This window comes from Triticum dicoccoides, chromosome 1A (genome assembly GCF_002162155.2).
Source record: "Triticum dicoccoides isolate Atlit2015 ecotype Zavitan chromosome 1A, WEW_v2.0, whole genome shotgun sequence".
Taxonomy (NCBI): domain Eukaryota; kingdom Viridiplantae; phylum Streptophyta; class Magnoliopsida; order Poales; family Poaceae; genus Triticum; species Triticum dicoccoides.
The window spans coordinates 255,123,933-255,145,306 of record NC_041380.1 but is presented as its reverse complement, the minus strand read 5'-3'; the positions used below and the strand labels follow the sequence as shown (position 1 = coordinate 255,145,306).

The window sequence follows — 21,374 nt, the reverse complement described above, 5'->3', positions numbered from 1 at the left end:
AAGTGTGGTAAAAGGATAATAGCATTGCCCCTTCTCTCTTTTTCTCTTTTTTTTGTTTTTGTTTTTTTGTTTCTTTGTAGACTTCTTTGGCCTCTCTCTTTTTTTTGGGGGGGGGGCTTCTTTGGCCACTTTTATTTTGATAACCTCACATGAGACAATGTTCTAATAATGATGATCATCACACTTTTATTTACTTACAACTCAATATTACAACTCGATACTAGAACAAAATGACTCTATATGAATGCCTCTGGCGGTGTACTGGGATGTGCAATGATCTAGCGTAGCAATGACATTAAAAAATGGACAAGCCATGAAAACATCATGCTAGTTGTCTTACGATCATGCAAAGCAATATGACAATGATGCTCAAGTCATGTATATGAAGATGATGGAAGTTGCATGGCAATATATCTTGGAATGACTATGGAAATGCCATGATAGGTAGGTATGGTGGCTGTTATGAGGAAGATATAAGGTGGCTTATGTGTGATAGAGCGTATCATATCACGGGGTTTGGATGCACCGACGAAGTTTGCACTGACTCTCAAGGTGAGAAAGGGCAATGCACGGTACCGAAGAAGCTAGCAATGATGGAAGGTTGAGAGTGCGTATAATCCATGAACTCAAGATTAGTCATAAAGAACTCACATACTTATTGCAAAAAACTATTAGTCATCGAAACAAAGTACTACGCGCATGCTCCTAGGGGGTAGATTGGTAGGAAAATACCATCGCTCGTCCCCGGCCGCCACTCGTAAGGAAGACAATTAATAAATACCTCATGCTCCAACTTCGTTACATAATGGTTCACCATACGTGCATGCTATGAGAATCACAAACTTCAAGACAAGTATTTCTACAATCCACAACTACCCACTAGCATGACTCTAATATCACCATCTTTATATCGCAAAACTATTGCAAGAAATTAAACATATCATATTCAGTGATCTATAAGTTTTATGTAGGATTTTATGACTAACCATGTGAATGACCAATTCATGTCATCTCTTTAAATAGATATAAGTGAAGCAAGAGAGTTTAATTCTTTCTACAAATGATATGCCCACGCTCTAACAAATATAAGTGAAGCAAAAGGGCATTCTACAAATGGCGATTTCCTGTGTGAAGAGAAACAGACAATCCAAACTTCAAATGATATAAGTAAAGCACATGAAGCATTCTATAAAGCCATACTCGAAAAGTATAAGTGAAGTGCAATGAGCATTCTAACCTATTCTAACCTATAAGATTGCTAGCCAACTTGGCTCCACGATGATCCCTCAACTTGGCTCCTCGTTTTGAGCCTGGTCCGTCAGATCTTCACCTCCCGGTAAATCTTGTTTTCACCCTGCAGTTGTTTTTTCTATCCAATGATGGGTGGGTTCGTCTCGCCCTTGTATTGGCTGGGTCAGCCGCGCTCGTATGCTAAAGGGATTTGCCGGTCAGCTCCGCGCGTGCCGCACCGTGTCTCGTCTCAAGTCGCGTAGGTCCCCAATCCCCACAGCACAAACCCTAGCCTCCCCAAGCCCCGCGGCGCCGCACTCTCTCCTCCTCCTCCTCCTCCGTCCTTCCTCGTCAGCCATCACAGCCATTCCACCTCGCTCCTCTCTGTCCGACGACCATGCCACCGGGAGGAAGCCACCGCGCAAGAGGTCAGGGGCCGCCACCACCGCGAGCTAGTGGACGCCCGTGGCGAGCCTTTGGGCAGGAAGCCGACGGGGAGCACGCAACAAAGCCGCGCCCGCTGCCAGGGTCTTCCCGCTGGAGGTGGAGGAGCAGGGGATCCCGCCAGATCCGAGGCGTGAGGGCGCGGCGGCGACCTGCAGGCAAAGGGCGACGGCTGGGGCGCTCGATTCGGTCCAGTGCCATGAGCCTCTCCCTGCAGGGTAGAGAGAAGATGGGGGAAAGAGAGAAGGAAGGAGATGAGGGAGAAAAGGAGAGGAAAGAGGAGAGGGAGGTGCAGCGGCAGATGAAGAGGAACACCGGCAGGTGCAGGCCATTCACATCCCCCCTCCCCCCATCGCTTCTCTCCATATCATCTTCTTTGGAGCTAGCTAGCTGATTGGTCAACGCCAAGGAAGATGAGGAAGACAGAGCCAGCAGGAAGATGGCCCAACCTTGCTGCCGATGCCCACCGGCCACTCTGTTTTTTTTTTTTTAGTTTTGGATCAAAGTTCTCTTTTACCTTGAGTGTCCCTTTCTTGGCATAAAATGGATTCAACAACCAATTTTAGCTTAAGAACAAACTATCAGTAAGGAAGGGCAAACTGACAGAGGTGGGCAAAACAAAAAAATATGAAGGAAGAGGTGGGCAAAACAAAAAAATATGGAGGAAGAGGTGGGCAAAACAACTTCAGCAAAGAGCTAAATCACTATGAAATGCCACTTTCCAGTGATTAATTGCGCCCTTTTAAATTTTCAGTAGGGAAATCAAAAGTTCAATAAAGATAGAAAGTTGCATTTTATTCTTATCCACATGGTTACTGAATTTACATTTTTATCTGGAAAGAGGTAGCCTAAAACAATTTAAGTTGCATTTTATTCTTATCCACATGGTTACTGAATTTACATTTTATCTGGAAAGAGGTAGCCTTAAACAATTTAGATTTTTTACCAGAATCTCTCTAAAACTTACCTGCTACAAATATGAAATGCATTGCGTTGTTACTTCAGTGGGAAGTTCCTATACATATTCTCTGTTTCTCTTGAATTGGTTGAAAGTGTTTCTTCTGCTATCCACTCTTACCTTTGCTGCTGAATTTTGCTTTGCTACAGAAGTAAGACATTGTGCTGTTGAAGGAATCCATCAAGAACTGGAGGCACTGGCCTACGACATGGGCAGGTATGTGCTTCATGATTGTTGTTGGTTAATTGAGAGTATGTGATGCTTGAAGAAATGATGTGCAAGCAGACTAAATCTTTTATCTACATCTACAACTTAATGTTTCATGTTAAGAAAAGTATATCTCATATTTCCCCTTAGTGGCGGAGAGCATATTTGAGCAGCTGACTGCAGACTGGTCATTTGCGTCAGTTTGATTTGTTTGCGTATGTTCACTGTTTTCTGTTTTCCAAGTGTTGAGTGGCTACAGTTTTGTCTGCTTTGCTGCTGTTGGCTACATTTTTGTCCGCTTTGCTGCTGTTGTGCTTGACATGAGCAAGACTAGGGGCATGACAGTTCCGCACGGGGCATAAAAAATTCATAGTATCAGTGTCCATGCCTATATGTCAGGTTAGGGTGTGTTTGGTACAGGGAATGAAGTTGAATGTAACGGGTCGGACCTGCACCTGGGAGCGATTCCTGTGTTTAGTTGAAAAAGGGAACGGAACGCACTGATTCCCTGGAGAGGAATATTCCCTCTATATGCCGAACCGGGTGGTTCCTCCAAATTGGCCGGACCACGCGGAACGCGTCTCTCTCGCGTCGTCCCCCACTCACCAACGAGGAAGGCGTCCTGCGCGGCGCCCCGCTCCCTCTCCCTCGATGGGCATGGCGGCGGCCATACACCTCCCCCTCCTCTACGGCACCCCCTCGCCGCGGTTGGATATGCAGCCTTGTCGGCGTCTCCTTCCCCTCGCCGGAGATGCAGCTTCGCCGCGTCTCCTGCCCCTCGACCAAGGATCTAGGAAAGGACGGGGCGGCTCCCTCTCGATCCGGCCTCTCCCTCGGCTCGCCCTCTGGAACGACGGCTCCTCCCCCGTCTTTCTCTCGTCAAGCAGCAGCTGATTGCTCCCTCCTCCCGTTCCTCTCACCCAGTAGGAAGCAACGATGGCAGGTCAGATGCAGCCGATTTGTTGGGAAGCAGAGCAGATAAGCAACGGTCGGCTCGGCCTGTCTCCTTCCCGGCAGCTAGCCGGCCGGTGGCATTCAGACACCTGGGCGGTAGCAGCAAGAGAAGCATCAGCGACGGCAAGAGCAAGCTCCTTCGATTGACTCTTTCTAGCTTGGCATTCTCCGTCCAAAAATCAGTAGTACTCAACTTGATTAGTGCTAGCTTTGTGTGCTCTGTGTTGAGACTGGTAGTAATAATTTTTGTTGTCATTAATACTTTGTGATCTAGATTTTGTGCTTCATGAACATTTGTTATTTATTTTCTGAAAAGTTGCTTTGACTACCATTTTTATATATAAACAATCAAATATCAGGTTATATATTTCAGTGATAAATCATTGTGAAATTAAAATGTTGTTCAAAACTATTTATACTTGCGAGTGGAGTTATAAATTATTGTGAGTGGAATCAAATTCATTCGATTCAATCTCTCCAACCAAACACCGAAATGTAACCATTCCATTCCATCTACTGTGCTCAAGCAAACACAGAGACGGAACCGACCCATTCTAGTGGAATGGAACCATGACATTCCATTCCACTTCGTTCCGCAACCAAACACACCCTTATATGCCTTTGTAAGGTAATCAGTCGTGTATGTCAATGGCAGTGGTTTAAAATACGTAAGCTGATGCATCTTGTGCTTGCTTGTCACTGTGTTTCTACTAGGCAAGGTCTGCAATAGATTATATATATATTCATTCAAATATGACGTGGTCTTCTTCCTTTGCCTTCGTTAACATATTTATTTGGGCGTTCCTTTTCTCTGTACTTTGTTTGGGCAGTATTTTTCCCTACACATGTCCTTTTCGATTATAAGTTCATGAGCTAATTTGGTCATAATGTAACCCGGTCCTAAAAGTACTCTTGCACTGCAGAATTCTCTTATTTACATGTTTGGTCACGATATAGCTCTGTCCTAAATCTACTTTGCTTTCAGTTTGAATCTGTCATGACCTGGGTAGATATACTCTAGACCACTGTTCAAGAAGGCGCTACTAGGCGCTCGCCTAGGCGCGCTTAAGCTCTGGGCGCTGGCATAGCGCCTCGCTTTGGACCTAGGCGCTCAGAAAAGCGCCCAGAAAGGTCCTCCGGCAAGAAATCGTGTTTCTCAGGCAGGAAATCAATCTCCCCAGCCAGGATTTGACCTCCCCAGCAAAGATCCATCCTCCCCGACGAGGATTCAACCAATCCAGCAACAAATCAACTGATTCCGGCGAGAGATCAAGCATTTCCGGTGAGAAATCGACTGATTCCGGCGAGGGATCAAGCATCTCCGGTGAGAAATCGAGCTTCACTGGCTGACTGGTTCCCATGTGCAGCAAGGGAGAGAGGAAGGAGAGAGGCGGCGTGAGGTGGATCCCTAATTTTCTGTCGACTGTGCACGTATGGGAGGCTTTAGTAGGAGAATTGAATAGATGGGCCAGTGGTTTAATGGGCCAGATCAGCCCATCTACCTTGTTTCTTCATGCTACAGTGGAAACGCCTAGGCGCGCCTAGGCGACGCATAAGCGGGTTGTGCGCAAGTAGGTCACAAAACACATAAGTAACGCCCAGCGCCTTCTTGAACTTTGCTCTAGACCTTGATATATGAGTACGTAATGGAAGAAGTGGACATCTTGGTCACTGCAGATTTTCTCTGTTCATTTAAAAAAGAGTGAATTACAAAATTTGTCATGACCTGGATAGATATACTCTAGACCTTGATATATGAGTACATAATGGAAGAAGTGGACCTTGATATATGAGGTAGCTATTCATCCATCTTGCTTTTTAGAAAATTTGTGACCACAGAGGCCGAAGACGCCACCCTGTAATGTCGCGCTGATGGTAGCCCATACTGCTTTGCCGATGAATAATATCGTAAGTGTAACAGCTAATGTTTGAATTTTTCATACCGCTTCAGCTAACCTATGAATAGGTCTGCACTCTGCACCTACATATTTTGATGATCGTACACTGTTGCCGTGGCTGGCCAATATGATGATATGTTTAATGAAGGTTTTGAATATTCTATTCGCATAGCTCTGACAGGTAAGGATACTTTAGGTTGCAGCTCAACTATGTATCTTTGGATATTAATCTTACAACATTTTATTTCTTCTGTTTTTGGACTTCAAATTTCTGCGAATTGTGGCTTAACTATGATACTTTAGGTCGCATGCTAAACTATGTATATGTGAATTGTGGCTCAGCTATGAGGTTTCTAATGAACATTTTGGGTATTCTATTACTACGTCTTTGAAAGGTTAGGATACTTTAGGACTCAGCCATGCCTCTCAGTTTCCCGCCTTCCCCACTAAGCCAGAAGAGGTGGTATAGTGGAGCAAGCATCAGGTGACAAGGCTTATTTCTTTATTTGGACCTAAATTTCCGACTCTATTATCATAGAGCTTATGTTAATATCCATTCCTAGCCGTACTCCTATTATTCTGTATCACCATTCTACAAATGCTTCAGCGAAACTCTTCTTTGTTTTAGTTCTTAACAGTTTTGTCATCTTCCATTAGAATTTGCTCCATATAACAGCAGGGGAGGTCCCTACTGTATCCTTCTTCCAATAGAATAGATGCATGTGATGTGAAGTTTATTCTGGTGTATGAAATAAGTAGTTGATTGTGCAATCTTTTAAACGAGCAAGGAATGAGAGAGAGATAATGTTAGCATGGCAACCATCTTTTAGTCTACAATTGAGTTGATGTTCTGTGAGATTTAAAAACTAGGTTGACAATTGGCATGGTTTGCATTACTGTGCGTGCCTCCTTTTATTTGTTCTCTTGTTGTTCAATTCCTTATTTCTATAAGGTTTTTGTAATTATGTTTATGTTAGAAGGTTTAGATGTCATACTCTGCATGGACTCTTAGTAAAAGAAATTTCTGTTGTTCTTAGGTACTAATCAGGTTATTGATGCCGCCGGATAGCTGTCGTTGGCTATAATGTGATTAGGTACCAATCCTGTTATTAAAGCTGTTATGGTATATGCTGCTGCTACTTAATTATACTCTTATGTGGTCAGCCAAGTATTCTTCTGGATCTACCTTTGTGTAATGTATAACTGAAGTACGATCATTTTCTTGCATAAACTAAGCATACTATGAAAAATACAATGCCAAAATAACTGTTTAAACTTTGTGTGTCAAGAGTAAATTGCCTTTTCTGTGCTTCAGAGTAGATTGCTACAACAGATTGTTCATAGTCACTATTCCAAGTTTTTTGTGTGTCAAGCTTTAAGAGTAGATTGCCTTTTCTGTACATTCTGTTGTAGCAATACTGACTATGAATAGCAGTAGCGTGTTTGCCGTTTGTTTGTTCTTGTGGCTTCAGAAAAAAAAAACCTGGAATGTTTTTTTCTGCTGGTACAACTCTCTTTGGCTAGGACATTTTGGCTTCAAATAACATAAATGAACCTAAAATTTATTAATATCTTATATCACTTTTTGTATTTGATGTTCTTCATGCATGCTCATCAACCAAGAGGTTAATCCAATAATGTCACACGTTCCTCAGCAGGTGCCAAGCCCTCCGACGCCCAGCTGTTCGCTGTTGTCTCTGCCCGAAGAAGGATTATGGTCCTCCACCTCTCTGCTACTCCTTTTAAAATTCTGGTGTGTTCCTTTCTTTCTTTATTTTCTGCCAACAAAAAGGTGGAACCTGTTCTTAATTTCCCATAATGATTTCTATGGCAATTTGTTAGTATATTTCTAGCTGGAATTGCATGTATATCTTTTACATTGCAACGAATTAATAAGGAGAATAGAAGCATTTGCATCCATCTAACATATTTGTATGTTTTTTTTAAAAAGGCTCAAGGTTAGAGATGTGGCACTGTATGAGGCTATCATTAGGATGGAAGATAATTTAATGTTAAAATATTGTTTGAGCTTCCTTCGTTCTGTAAACGGCAATACAAGCTATGTTTGCACCATGATTCTATTACAGATTTTCTTTTAACAACTGGCAATTAACGACACATCAAATGTTCTGTATTGAAATGGATCATTTTATCAGGTTGGGTTTAGTAGGTCATAATGCTTTTATTCTACGACAGGGTTAATTTTGTTTATATTGTAACAAGTTCAGGTATTACAGGGGAAAACAACATTTTTTGGTTTTTTTGGTAAAAATAGTTGGGTAGAGATCTTAATGAAACATTGCATTTATTTCATACAAGTCGCTCATACAATTTGCACCTAGCAAATAAATTAGTAACACTATCTATTTTATCAGGTAAAAACACCGGCATGTTGTTTGAGGTGCATGCATCGGTTGTAGCGAAGATGTCCATATGACGATGCATTGCTAACCATGGAGCACCGCAAGGATTTAGAATATGTACCGCAACTTAGAGACTTGGCACATTGCCACTTGCTCCTACCACCATGCAAGTGGTCGATGCTTTAGTGTTGAACTATTAATTAATCCATCGTTTTTCTTTAATCTATGTGATGGTGCCCCTTGCCATAAATACTTGTTATGTGGATTCAAATAGAAATGATGTTCTAAGCATGTTTGATCGTTATAAAACAAATGCCATAGACGTTCAACTGCTATGCAATGTTTGATGCTCCTTCATTATATTTATACAAAAGGGCTAAAGCTCCAATCATATGTCTTTGCTGAGACCTAAAGCTCCTAACTAATGAAAATATTTTGAAAGCGCTCATGATTTTAAAGGTACATATATTTTTAAACAAAAGCCTATGTATTTTTTGCTCAAACAGTCACCAAAAAAAATGCAAGTGTTTTCAATGTGAACTTGATTTCGAATGAGTCTCTACGAACATGGTAGCAAGCGTTTTGTGCTATTAAATTAAAATGTGTGTATACATCTCGGTGTAGACAACAATCCACCATATTCCATATTAAAGGGGATTAAACCATGGCTAATATTTTCATCGCGCACATGGATTTAGGGTGCCTCTGCATCATTTGGCGCAACGGGTCCACTAGTTTTATAAATTAACCATGAACTATCTCATACCAGCATGGTGCATCAAAGAAAAGCAAAAACTAAATGCAAAAGACGTTCCAAGATTTGCACATATCACGTGAACGAAACGAATCTAAAAACATATCGATACTTGTTGAAGAAAGATGGGATGCCTTCCGGGGCATCCCCAAGCTTAGATGCTTGAGTCTCCTTGAATATTTACTTGGGTTGCCTTAGGCATCCCCAAGCTTGAGCTCTTGCCTCTCCTTCTTCTCCTCACATCGAGACCTTCTCGATCTTCGAACACTTCATCGACACAAAACTCAGCAGAAAGCTCGGTAAGATCCGTTAGGATAATAAAGCAAATCACTACTCTAAGTACTGTTGCAAACCAATTCATATTTTGTTTTTGCATTGTAGCTACTGTAATATAACTTTTCCATGGCTTAGTCCACTGGTAGAAATCAATGATTTCATCAAAACAAGCAAATTATGCATCAAAAACAGAATCTGTCTTAAACAGGACAGTCTGTAGTAATCTGAACATTCACCATACCTCTGGTACTCCAAAAATTCTAAAAGAATTAGGAAAAATAAAAAATTTGTATAGAAAGACTGCAAAAAGTTTCGGAACCGTTTGACGTTCCAGTAAAAAATTTAAAATCACGCACTACAGCCAAAGTTTCTGTCTTGCACCTCACAAACCAACAAGCAATGTAAACATCCTAAAGGCATATATTAGCTCATTATTCTTGTTTTTAAACTTTATAAAAGCACACAATAGAAATAAATCACTCTCTAAAACTTCCGGGTTGTCTCCTTGGCAGCGCTTTCTTTAAAGCCAGTAAGCTAGGCATATAGTGCTTAAGTAATGGATCCACCCGGATTCTGAGGTATATCAAAGCCAATTTTAATTAACAATGATTTATGAATTAATTATGAGCACAAAGTAACATAAATCATGCAACAACGAAGTCTAACTCTCTTCCTATGCATCGGCATGTCATAAAAAAACAATTCATGCACACCTAGTAAAGGCCAATGCATAGTATAAACAGTTTCTTGCAATTTTATCTTATTAGAAACATGGAGAGGCGGAGATGTAGTTCCTCTCTCATAATAATTGCAAGTAGGAGCAGCAAGCACATGCATATTATATCTATCAAAATTATCATGTGCAACCAATTGACTCAAAAAGACAGTGCAGGAGTCCTCAATATATGGTTTAACATTGGCATTAGAAGCTTAATTATCATAACAATATTTAAGTATGGCAAAAATTTCAGATTTGTAAAGAGTAGCATCATACTTTTCAATCAAAGAAGAAATTTCATAAACACTCTTAAAAGCAAAAAAATCTTCAATTTGTTGAACATCATAGTAATTATAAACACCCTTAGCATACGAAGATACGATTCCATTATCACTAAACTCACATTGGTAGGGAAGGTGTTTCTTAGGGTCTTTAGAACAACAAGTAAAATCATATATTTCACATAAATTCCAAGCATAGCATTGCAAATGATAAATTTGATCCAGTAAAAGTTTCCCTTTTTGAGATAAGCGGTGTCACATATAACAAGCATGCTCATCTAAAGATTTGCCCTCAACTAAGCTAGTTGGGGTTTCAGCACAAGCACATAGGGATCAAAGATGATCCAAGTAAAAAGCTTCCGGAGTGTGATAGATTTTGAGTGTTTCTTCAACCATTAGTTCAGTAGGTACCACTAATTTTTTTGGTATTTTGCGTTTCCTACCCATAACTAAAGGTAGAAAACAAGAGGACAAAATAAAAACTACTTAGTGATAAAGCAAACAAGCGCACACGAGAATATTCACCCCACGCTATAACTCCTCGGCAACGGCGCCAGAAAAAGGTCTTGATAACCCACAAGTATAGGGGATCAATTGTAGCCTCTTTCAATAAGTAAGAGTCTCGAACCCAACGAGGAGCTAAAGGTAGAACAAATATTCCCTCAAGTTTTATCGACCACTGATACAACTCTACTCACGCTTTACGTTCGCTTTACCTAGAACAAGTATAAAACTAGAAGTACTTTGTAGGTGTAACGGGATAGGTTTGCAAGAATATAAAGAGCATGTAAATAAAAACTAGGGGCTGTTTTAGGTAAAGAAGCAATAAAGTTAGTATAGCGAGTGTGGAAAAGTGGTGGTAGGAGTTGCGAAATTGTCCCTAAGCAACTGACTACATTACTAGATCGATAGCAAGTTTTATGTGAGAGAGGCCACTGCTAGCATGTCATCCCTGACTTAGAATTCTATGCACTTATGATTGGAACTATTAGCAAGCATCCGTAGCTACTAACGTTCATTAAGGTAAAACCCAACCATAGCATTAAGATATGTCCCCCTTCAATCCCGTATGCATCAATTTCTATGCTAGGTTGAAGCTTCTGTCACTCTTTCCCTCCAATACATAGTCCTATCAACATACAACTAACCCTATGGTGTGATCCACGCGCGCGCTCATATGATGGGCACCAAAGGACAGCAACATAACCACAAGCAAATTAAACCAATCATAGCAATTCACCAATTATCAATAGGACAACGAAAATCTATTCAGACATCATAGGATGGCAACACATCATTGGATAATAATATGAAGTATAAAGCACCATGTTCAAGTAGAGGGTACAGGGGGTTGCGGGAGGGTGGACCGTTGTAGATAGATGGGGGAAGGTGATGAAGATGTTGGTGAAGATGACGGAGGTGTTGGTGTAGATTGCGGTGGTGATGATGGCCCCGGCGGCATTCCGGCGCCACCGGGAGAGAGGGGGAGAGGGCCCCCCTTCTTCTTCTTCTTCTTCCTTGAGCTTCTCCATAGATGGGAGAAGGGTTTCCCCTCTGGTCCTTGGCTTCCATGGCATGGGAGGGGTGAGAGCCCCTTCGAGATTGGATCTGTCTCTCTGTCTCTCTTTGTTTCTGTGTTTTAGATCTTGGCCTTTCACCGTTTCTTATATTTCCAGAGGTCCATAACTCTGATTGGGATGAAATTTTAACACGGTATCCGAATATTGGATTTCTTGCGGGAAAAGAAGGGCACCAACCGGCTTATGGGGTGGCCACGAGGGTCAGGGGCGCGCCCACCCCCCTGGGTTGCGCCCCCTCCCTAGTGGCCCCCTCGGGCATCGTCGTGGGTTGATTCTTCTTCCCAAAAATCACATATATTCCAAAAAAAATATTCGTCGGTTTTTATCCCGTTTGGACTCCGTTTGATATGGATTTTCTGCGAAACAAAAAACATGCAACAAACAGGAACTGGTGCTGGGCACTGGATCAATATGTTAGTCCCCAAAAATAATATAAAAAGTTGCCAAAAGTATATGAAAGTTGTATAATATTGGCATGGAACAATCAAAAATTATAGATACAACGGAGACGTATCAAGGACCTTGCCGGATCTCAATCTCCGGCTGCTCTCCTCGCATTCCAACTGGTGGTATCGATCCCCGCCCCATCCTCTTGCCATGGAACAAGGTTTCTCCCCAAATCTCTCTCTCTTTGCTTCATTGTTTTGCCTCTAGGTTTTGGGGAGATGCATGTTGTTCTTGAGATTTTAGGCCAAATCTTTGCAAGAGTAGGATGTAGGAGAGTTGTAGTACAATAGAAATGCTATTTGGTATGTTGGCACTCGGTATATTTGATCAACCGTAGTACCGCTCCACTATTGCGGATGTTCCTAGATCTGTTCATCTCGGATCTGACCCCGAGCGGTACTACCGCACCTCCTGTACGGTACTACTGCTCAGGCCGCTTCCGCATCGTACGGTACTACCGCTCCTCTGGAGCGGTACTACGTGAGCGACGCGGAAGTAAAATTTTACTTCCGCTCTAGGCGCAATACTACCGTGCCATCTCGGCACGGTACTACCGCGGCTCGAGCAGCAGTAAATTTTAGTTCCGCTTAGAGGTGCGGTACTACCGTTGACTTCGAACCTTCCTTGTGGCAACTACCCAATCTTATTTCTACGTGTTTCATGTGTTTTTGCTGTGGTCTTTGCATTGATCCTTCTCGTTTCTCTTGTGTGTTCTTGTGTTGTGTGCCATAGGTGGTGGCTCCGGTTCCAATGTTTGTCGCTCGAACCCAAGCCGCGACACAAGCTCTAAGCGTATTTGCAATCAAGAAGCTCCGGAGGGCTCCAATGCCCCACAATGCAATGTCAACAAGACTGCCAACAGGTACAAGGAGCCAGTTCAGGGCATGGATGAGCTGCCTCAATCAGAGTTCATCATTCGAAGGAGGATCAATCCCTATGTGAATCCTCATGAGAATGTCAGAGGGGGTGAGTTGTTCTGGACCATGCAGCAGAATCTCGTATACATTTATGTGATCAAGTCCAAGCACAACCTATATGTTCCAATGCAGTGGAGTGATATGAATCATCTGAGGAAGGACCGGAACTACTTTCCTGAGGCACTAGACTTGGTGGAGCAGTTTAGCATTGAAGACTTCATCACGTTCCATATGGACTTTGACCCGGAGCTAGTGGCGCAGTTCTTTGCCTCCGTCCACTTTCACACGGATGGAGAGCGGACTATGACTTGGATGACCAATGGGAAGAAGTTGTCTGCTACTTGGAAGGAATTCATGACGCTCCTGCAGGTCTGTGATGATGGGCCCGATGTGCCCGTTGGCGCCCGCCCTCACGGCAATGCCGAGTCCGCCAACAAGGACAAGCTTCTGCCGTTTCTTGTGGAGAAGAAGCTTCCCAATGGCACTCAGACTTGGGTGCTCAACCCCTTCCTAGATGTCATGCACCGAATCTTCCGCAACACTCTCTTTCCATGCATTGGTGACAAAGATAAGGTGCATGCTTATCTCATGGATATGTTGCTTCTGTGTGAGGAGGCGCGTCGTCATGCCACCCAGTCTCTGGACATATCTCATATCACGTGGAATGAGCTTAGGTTTGCGGTCTACAATCGCAAAGTTCCCATCTATGGTCCATACCTGCACCTTCTGATCTCGAAGACTTGGGACAAGATGTTTCCGGAGGAAGACTTCTCTGCTCCAAACTGGACCCTCCACGAGCCTATCAAGCTGCGTATCAAGAACAAGTGGGCTAACAGCACTACCCGTGCTGAGGCAGAGGCTGCTAAGATGTACGTGGATGAGGATGAGATTGAGGAGGAGGCAGCAGATGAGGACAGCTCTAATGGATACTCGCCTTCATCTTCTGAGCCCTCTTGGCCTAAGAGGCTGAAGAACAAGATGAAGGCTCTGTTCTGCATGCAGACCAAGGGCCAGTACCGGTCTCATGTTGCTTAGAAGGAGAGTCGCCGGCGCGACAAGAGGATCTTGAGGACATTCGGCGAGCAGGTATCAAGTCAGTCCGAGAAGCACATCACCCCAGAGGCTGAATGGATGACGAAGCAGGGCTACCAGTGGACTGAATCTAAGGTGGAGACCATCCCCCCTGCCAAGACCGACGAGGAGCGTGACGAGTGATTGCTTCAGCTTGAGCTACCACCTGTGTCGTAGGTGCCATCTCTGCCTTTTTGGTATCTCGATGCCAAAGGGGGAGAGAGTGTAGGATTTGTGAGTTTTGTGTCGTTGTGTCTCGCTCTTTGCTTTCGTCCTGTTGAACCTCGTTTGCTTTTGCTTGTTGATTTGTGTTTGGTTTCGTCTGGATCCAGGAGACTATCATATGGTGTAAGACATATGTCCTCAGCATATCTTATTGTCTTATCATGTTATCTAGTTTGCTTAGTAGATTGTTAGCTTAATTTGTTTTGTGCTATCATTACTTTATGCTCATATTTATTATCTTGCCCCCATGCTTAGTGTTAGTTATTTGTTGCAAGATATGCCTAGTCTATAAAATATAGGGGGGGTGTTGATCCTAGTATGTGTGCCGTGCAGTCCAAAGGACTTCTCTAGAGAGCACACATCTAGGGGGAGCCCATCGATATTTTATAGATGTTGGGTTTGCCTATATTTCATTTTATTTCCCTATGTGCAAATCCCGTATTGTCATCAATCCACCAAAAAAGGGGGAGACTGTAAGGGCATATTTATCCCTAAGTGGTTTTGGTGATTGATGACAATGCATTTGCAGACTAATCGTGTGTATTGAGCATTTCAGATATCTCATGCTTAGGCACAAGACGATTCATTGCCCCTCAGAGTCTAGTGAAGATGGAGTTTTCCCTATGTTTCTTTTTGGTGGATTTGAGTCATAGGAAAGACGTACTATTATGAGAGGGTGCGCTTTGGAAAGGTTTGGGTGGAATCATCACGTACACGTCTGTTCCTTTTGCACCACCTTTCCTTTGGCTCTTTGGAGCATCCTCCGTTTTTTGTGTCTCTGCAAAATGAAGGACTCCTAGTGTTGTTGTGCTGGGGCATGCGGTAGTACTGCTCACGGGAGCGGTAGTATCGCATGCCCTTGCGGTAGTACCGGCCAGGGAGGTGGTAGTACCGCAGGCCCTTGTGGTAGTACCGCTTCACAAGCGCGGTAGTACCGTGGCCTCAGGCCGGGCACAGCAGCACGAGCGGATGTAGGGGCAGATGTACTTTTTACATCTGCGCCCCACGCGGTAGTACCGCTCCAGGCTTGCATAGTACCGTGTCGGATTTTTGCACAGATCGAAACTTAGGGGAAGTAGCCATGGATGTATTTTTATATGTCTGTGTGTTCCCAACCTAGACAAAACCTGCCTTGCGGTAGTACCGCAAGGGGGAGCGGTAGTACCGCTCCGGCGGTTCTACCTCTCTTTGCTTCAATGCATCAGGGCTGGTCTAGCCCCTGCTGCGCATGCGGTAGTACCGCGGTGCCCTGCGGTAGTACAGGAGGCCCTTGCGGTAGTACTGCATGTCTGGTGCGGTAGTACCGCAAGTTGCAGACTGAGCTAGTGGATAACAGTTGGATTTGTCCTATTACTATAAAAGGGGAGTCTTCTTCTCCGAGTTGATGACCTCTTCCATTTCTAAGCTCCATTGTTGCTCCAAGCTCCATTTTTGCCCGATCTCTCTCCCTAGCCAATCAAACTTATTGATTTTCTAGGGATTGGTTCAAAAGACTCCGATCTACACTTCCACCAAGAGAAATTTGATTCCTCCCACTAATCCCTAGCGGATCTTGTCACTCTTTGGTGTTTGAGCACCCTAGATGGTTGAGGTCACCGCAGAGCCATATTCAATTGTGGTGAAGCTTCGTGGTGTTGTTGGAAGCCTCCAACTAAAGCCCTGTTCGGAATCCCACCATATCCCCGAAATAGCAGGAGCTATGGAGCCACGAAACAGCCGCTCTGCATTTTTTCAACGTGACTCCACCCGCTCCATGAGTGGAGATGTGGAGCGAAGGTAAGCCGAACAGGGCCTAAGTCGTGGAGATTGCCCAACCTTGTTTGCAAAGGTCCGGTCGCCGCCTCCAAGGGCACAAATAGTGGAATCACGACATCTTGCATTGTGTGAGGGCGTGAGGAGAATACGGTGGCCCTAGTGGCTTCTTGGGGAGCATTGTGCCTCCACACCGCTCCAATGGAGACGTACTTCCTCTCAAAGGGAAGGAACTTCGGTAACACATCCTCGCCTCCACCAGCTCCACTCTTGGTTATCTCGTACCTTTACTTGTGCAAGCTTACTTTGTGTTGCATCTCTTGCTTGCTTGTGTGCTTGTTGTTCTTGCATCATATAGGTTGCTCACCTAGTTGCATATCTAGACAACCTACTTTGATGCAAAGTTTAAATTGTTAAATAAAAAGCTAAAAATTATTAGTTGCCTATTCACCCCCCCTGTAGTCAACTATATCGATCCTTTCAGTTACCCTTGACGAAAGCACTTCCATGACGCGCCATTTATCGTCATGGAAGTGAACATTTCCGTGATGATAATTTTGGTATTGTCATGGAACACTTGTACGACAGCACAGGTATGACTATCTTGATTCTGTCATAAAATCGTCATGGATGTACATACATGACAGAAAAGGTGACCTACTGTGACAAACACGTATCATCATGAAAGTGCATTTTTTTGTAGTGCATTCATAGTTACTATGTTCAGATTGAAATGATGCAATATGGGAGATCTCACTTATAGCATATGACAAGTTTAAAGGGTTGTCGAACATGATGTGACCAATAGAATTTTCACATGATATCCTATGGAGCATAGCATCACAACTAGGCAAATCAACATGCTCATCATCATATTCATCATAAATGGGTAAGTCATGACATGAGGAATTCACACTAGCATGAAGCATGGGTGTATCAACATCATGCAAGAAATCATGTGTAAGATAGTCCACTAGTGGGACAAGAGAAGCACCATCACCTATGTTACCTTTGGAGCATCGCTCATGTGTTGTAGGTGAGGTGTCGAAGACCAAGTCATGGTCGTCTTCATTTTGATGGAACCATGTGGGGGGTGCATCATCGTCCACCATGGCCATCTTCGTCTCCATTGGAGGTATGGACTCGTCTAGGATAGTCATGTTGTCATGTAGGAGACCTAGCACCAAAAGGGAAAACACACTCAGAGTAGAGGGTAAGTCGTTAGAAATCATAGTGGTCTCACATTGCCGTGTCAACTACTCACTCACTATGTGTTGTGGCTCACTCACTCCCTCTTGGATGCCCTCACTCATGTGGTTGGTGGAGTCTCAAATGGCTCTCAACCTCACATAGGATGTGTGGCATGCTCTCAATTGTGGGGCCACTGGTGGTCACGCTCATCCTCTCATAGGAAATGCACTCAATGTCACATATGGTGGAGTCACTCGTATCACTCATGGTGGGGTGGCTCTCCTCACATGGAAATTGGGGCATCTCGTCATATGTGGGTGTCGGAGAGATGTAGGTGCACATGTCTCCATGCTCAACTCCTATCACCACCTTGGTTGAAGGGATAGTCCCATGCTCAACCCCCTCATCCATAACGCCTCCATAGATGAATGCCGTAGGAAGTGGCAAATCATCACTCTCCTTCGAGACCAAAGATAAAGTCTCATGTGTGCTCGCATAGCTTGACTCGGAGTATGAGTCCAATATGGGCGTCGTCTTCATGTTGTTGAAGAGGTTCGTGCTCGTCGCCGTGGTCGAAGGGGATGGCCCTAGCTCGATCTTCTTGTCATCTTATTGTATGAGGCCCATATGATGTGGCACCTCGTAGCTCATCTCCATGAATGAACGGAATTTCCCATGCTCGGCCATCTTCCTTAAGGAGCTTCTGAAGATGGAAGTGTCGCCCTTGCTCGTAGTTGGTCGCCTTGTACTTGATGATGTCGATGTAGGCGAACTCATGGGAAGTAGGCGAAGATGCCATACGTCCAAAGGTGAAGATGCCTTGATAGCACTTGGCGAAGATGCCTAAGTGGTGGTGGTAGTAGCCGTAGCGTCCTCTTGGTGGTGCTTGTCTCATGGTCTTCTCTTGTGCTCATGAAGTTTGGTCGTAGCTTGATGTAGAGCTTGTTGGGACTTGTAGGTTTGCGCGTGTCAAGCATCTTCATGATGATGGTGTCATTGTCGTACTTGAGCTCATAGTAGATGTTGTTCGTCGTCGTTGTGCACATGATGCTTGGAGGTGACTTGTGGATCACGAATGTGATGATGGTCGCCATGTAGATGTTGTTGGGGAACGTAGTAATTTCAAAATTTTCCTACGCACACGCAAGATCATGGTGATGCATAGTAACGAGAGGGGAGAGTGTTGTCTACATACCCTCGTAGACCGACAGCGGAAGCGTTATGACAACGTGGATGATGTAGTCGTACGTCTTCACGGCCCGACCGATCAAGCACCAAAACTACGGCACCTCCGAGTTCTAGCACACGTTCAGCTCGATGACGATCCCCGGACTCCGATCCAGCAAAGTGCCGGGGAAGAGTTCCATCAGCACGACGGCATGGTGACGATCTTTGATGTTCTACCGTCGCAGGGCTTCGCCTAAGGACCGCTACAATATTATCGAGGAGTATAGTGGAGGGGGGCACTGCACACGGCTAAGAAAACGATCACGAGGATCAACTTGTGTGTCTAGAGGTGCCCCCCTGCCCCTGTATATAAAGGAGCAAGGGAGGAGGCTGGCCGGCCCTTGGGCGCGCCAAGGAGGAGGAGTCCTCCTCCTAGTAGGAGTAGGACTCCCCTCTTTCCTACTCCTACTAGGAGGGGGAAAGGAAGGGGGAGAAGGAGAAGGAAAGGGGGGCGCCACCCCCCTCTCCTAGTCCAATTCGGACCAGAGGGGGAGGGGGCGCGCGGCCCACCCTGGCCGCCCCTCTCTCTCTCCACTAGGGCCCATAAGGCCCATTACTTCTCCCGGGGGGGTTCCGGTAACCCTCCGGGACTCCGGTTTTCTCTGAAATCACCCGGAACACTTCTGGTGTCCGAATATAGCCGTCCAATATATCAATCTTTATGTCTCGACCATTTCGAGACTCCTCGTCATGTCCGTGATCACATCCCGGACTCCGAACAAACTTCGGTACATCAAAATATATAAACTCATAATGAAACTGTCATCGTAACGTTAAGCGTGCAGACCCTACGGGTTCGAGAACAATGTAGACATGACCGAGACATGTCACTGGTCAATAACCAATAGCGGAACCTGGATGCTCATATTGTGTAACGCCCCGAGACCGATGTGCCAGGTGTCTTCGAGTTATTCGCTACTGTTGCCATGTCTTTTGCTTGCGTGTTGCATTTCATTATGTCATCATCCGCATTGCATCATCACGTTTTGGAAACTTGCATTCGCCCGGGTTCTCCCAGTTCCGTCTGTTATCCATTCTGAGCCCAGACACACTTGCACGCGCCCGCGGCATGTCCGAAATATTATTTTATAAGTGGTCGGAAAATGTTCTCGGAATGGGATGAGAGTTGAAGTGTGGTCCTATTATAGTGTAGATAGACCGCGTGTCAAGTTTCATTGCATTCGGAGTTCGTTTGATAGCCCAACCGTTTAACTATAGCGGCAGTATAGCCGGTCTAACGTTGGACGTTTTCGATCTCCGGAAATTGTTGCCGGGTTGCTTTCCTCCTCTCTCTTCTCAGTCCAACCACACACTTGACCTCGTTCACCTAACCCCTCTTTGCACAGTGCATCAACCCCTCGCGCGTGTCCGAAATTGTCCCGGACCCGACCCGAGCAATCGTCACCGTTGGGTCCGGATCATCCCCAAACATCTACAAAACATCACCGTTTCCTTGTTTGGACTTTCTAACCTATAGATTCTCAACCGTCCGATTCTAATCGAATGATCCAACTTCCCTCTTTTCCCGTATATATAGTCTACCCTAGTCTATTTTGGACCTAACCCTATTTCCTAGGGATCCTCCCCAGCCGCCACCACTACACTCCATCCCATCACCCAGATCCATCGCCACCCACCTCCTCTGTTTCTGTGTCTGACCAATCCCGCTCCTCCTGCTTTGATCCCCAAGCAGATCGAGCCAGCAGTCCCCGCTGGCGAAGAGCAGCAGCGCCAACATGACCTCCCCGTGAGCCGCCACTGATCCAGGCCGACCTCATCCCTCGCGCCCCTCTCTCCCTTCTTCTCCTTCCTCTGGTTTCTTTTTCTCAATCCTCTCTCTCTTCTATTTCCATGGACAGGAGCTCGCCGCCGCGTGGTTCTGCCTACGCCGATGTTCAAAGTTACCCATGGAGCCTGGATCTGGTCCTCCACACGCCGGATCCGTCCGTTTTCCCGTGCCCGTTTTGCATCGTCCCAGCGCCGCTCGTCACCACGGCGCCTCCTTCGCGGGACCCGTGCGACCGCTCCTCTACCTCATCCCAGGTCGCCCCGTCATGGTCTTGTCTCCGGCCGGAGCTGTCCATCCCCGACGCCTCCTCCACGTCGTTCTCCGCCGGCCATGAACCCAGCCGCCGCCATCTTCTTCCCTGAGGTGAGCAGCCCCAACAGATCCTCTCCTGTGCACTATTGGCCCTGCCAGATTCGGCCCGTGTTGTTTTTTTCCTGCCAGGACGATTTTTCCTATTATCTAGAGAACTGCATATTTACAGATTACCCCTCCACGTTCATGCATTAATAACTCTTGAACCGTGCTTCGGATTAAAATGGTTTAAATATGTAAAATGCTTAGAATTTCATATAGTTTCATAATATGTCTTTTTCATCCATGTTTAAAATGTTTAATATGTTGTTTGTTTAAATTTGCTTAAATAACTTGCTAAAATGATTTAATTCATAACTAATTAACCATAGCTCCAAATCTAATAAACTTTATATGTAAATGGGGTAGAATTTTGCCTATTTAACATGGTGGCATCATCTTGCATGTTTAACAACTCTAAAATATGGTTTAGGGCAGAACAGGACCAAACCTAATATATGCATATGGGGATTTACCGGAATTGTTGTTCGTTGTTTCCGGCCTCGTTTAAACTTGCCTAGATAGGTAGTTTTCTTTGCTTCACCCTCTTGCCATGTTTAACAACATTTAATATTGTTGGGTACATAACGAGAGAGAATTAAATAAGTCATGTGGTGTTTTCCTTCAATATGCCACTCCGTTGCATATTGAGCTCCACTTAATTTGTAGTGTTGTTTGTGGACTTTGCCATGCCATGCTTCATTATATCGGACATGCATCATACTTGATTGTGCATCATGC

The 21,374-nt window shown here is 44.6% G+C and overlaps 1 long non-coding RNA gene across 3 annotated transcripts; it reads left to right on the top strand.

Annotated features, from left to right (window-relative positions):
- Positions 1-1,448: 1,448 nt before the first annotated feature.
- Positions 1,449-8,406, top strand: LOC119267817. Of its 3 annotated transcripts, XR_005132679.1 has the most exons (6): positions 1,449-1,995; positions 2,782-2,848; positions 5,745-6,175; positions 6,729-6,785; positions 7,350-7,444; positions 8,067-8,406. It is a non-coding gene; the product is annotated as an uncharacterized LOC119267817 (long non-coding RNA). The 3 variants fall into 3 exon arrangements; XR_005132660.1 differs by having other exon boundaries at positions 2,782-6,175; XR_005132668.1 differs by having other exon boundaries at positions 2,782-6,175; positions 7,347-7,444.
- Positions 8,407-21,374: the final 12,968 nt, after the last annotated feature.